Here is a 2,204-nt window from a genome sequence, read left to right on the forward strand (position 1 = left end):
TACAGTTGTAGGGGCTTTATTGCAATGTGCTATGGCCTGATATTATGTTCTTATTCCAGTGTGGGGTGTGTGGGGGGCAATGGAAGCTGAGTGATAGGGTCTCTCCAAGTGATTGCCAGAAGTGAGATGCGTCCTGATCCTGTGTCTTACAGATAATTTTACAAATAGTCCTTTGCATTTATATCAAGCTTTCAACTTTAAAAGGATCATAATGCTGATTGTGTGAACTTAGGCACATCACGAGAGGTAGAGCAGGAAGGGTTGCATCAGTGCTTAGTTCTTGTGGCCCTTTCTTACATGCCCAGAGAAATGCTGATTGCCACATTGGGGCCAGGAAGCAATTTTTCTCCAGGCCAGTTTGGCCTCCAGTGATCCTGGAGGTTTTTTTTAAATCATATTCTGGGCGTGGAACAGGGGTCACTGGGGTGTGTGGGGGGTATTGGTGAATTTCTTGCATTGTGCAGGGGGTTGGACTAGATGACCCTGGAGGTCCCTTCCCACTCCATGATTCTATAATTCACCCAGGCTGGCTGTGGGCACGCCAGCACCTCTGTCAGGCAGAAACACCTGAGATCCTCCCCCTCCCCTTTTCCTTTGCCCGACTGGGAGGCGAAGGGAAGGAAGAGGGGGGAAAGAATGGATCCCAGGTGCTTCTGCCTGTCAGAGGGGCTGGTGCACACTTCCGGTGACGTCAGGGTGTGTGGCATATGCTAATAAGTTATGCTAATGAGCTCCTGCAGCTCTTTTTCTATGAAATGACCCCTGCTTCTGAGGCTGCTTCCCTGTTGTGCACTAATTGCTGCTGCAATTTACAGTGACAACAAAGTGGGGTATTCTCCAAGTTTCTCCTTATGCCTGCCATTCATCCCCTCACCACCAGAGTTCTTTCAGTTGACACTTTAAAAAATTGTTGGTAGGCATATTCTGTTATGAGGGGATGGATGGCACAGGGAAATGGGAATGACAAATGTCACCGGATGTGAGTAGAGAGGTTTGGAAATCTGCACTTTCCTATCCACCCCGTAGCTGACCCACTCTGACCCCAATATTCCCAGATTTCATAAAATATGAGGTAAACCAGGAGAGGAGATGGAACAAGAATGATTGGAAAATGTTGTTGTGTGGATGTTCCAAAAAAACCCACTCCAATTTTAGAGTTAAGACGGAACAAATTCACCTGTGGGAGTATTTTAACAGAGCATTTTAATAGAGCATTTTAATAGAGAGCTTTTTAATAGAGCATTTATGGAGCTGCGGTGGCTCAAGTGGTTAAGACGCTGAACTGCAGGCTGTGGAAGGTCAGTAGTTCAGCAGTTCGAGACCCGGGTGCCGCATGATGGAGTGAGCTCCCATCTCTAGTTCCGGCTCCTGCCAACCTAGCACTTCGAAAGCAAGAAATTGCAAGTAGATAAATAGGTACCACTTCAGTGGGAAGGTAACAGCGTTCCGTGTGCCTTAGTGCCGGCCACATGACCACAGAAACGTCTTCGGACAGCGCTGGCTCTTCGGCTTTGAAACGGAGATGAGCACCACAACCCTAGAGTCGGATTCGACTGGCTTTCAAGCAAGGGAACCTTTACCTTTACCTTAATAGAGAAGTATGACAACCTTGCCCTCTTCCCTCCCTCAGACACAGGATTTCCCCTCCATTTTTCTGTTCTTTTCTGACTGAGCAGCCCTTTTATCAATTTTCTTCTTTCCTAAAAATCTATGGCTGTCCCACTCTGTCATGTTATTGTATTTTTATGCTGGCTCAGCCCAGGAACTTGAGGGAAGAGACAAGATCACCCTGTTAACTTAAACTACTAAAATGGCACAAAAGAGGCTTTATAACATTCATAAATAAATGAATATTTTATTCAACATAGAGGGGAAAAGGTTAGATGAAATCAGGGTAAAACGTCTGAGGTAAATCAATAAGAACTCTACAGTTCATATGTTTCTAACAATTGAGAGTTTTAAACTTTTCACACAGTCTTAGAATCTTTGAGACAAGAGGCTTTGGTTTCAGTGTTTTCTAAACACTCCAGTATACTTTCTTGAGTTTAACTGACTCTTCAGGTTTCAGAAGGCAGGGATACACTACCAAGCATCCAAATTTCTTCTCTGAGTACACCAGGGATCACTCCACTCTTTAGAGCTATCTCCCTTTCAACTGGGCAGGGAATCTCTTCCTAACTAGAAGATCTATCCCTTTTCCTGGC

Source organism: Gekko japonicus, unplaced genomic scaffold (genome assembly GCF_001447785.1).
Source record: "Gekko japonicus isolate JY-2015 unplaced genomic scaffold, Gekko_japonicus_V1.1 scaffold4, whole genome shotgun sequence".
NCBI classification, from domain to species: domain Eukaryota; kingdom Metazoa; phylum Chordata; class Lepidosauria; order Squamata; family Gekkonidae; genus Gekko; species Gekko japonicus.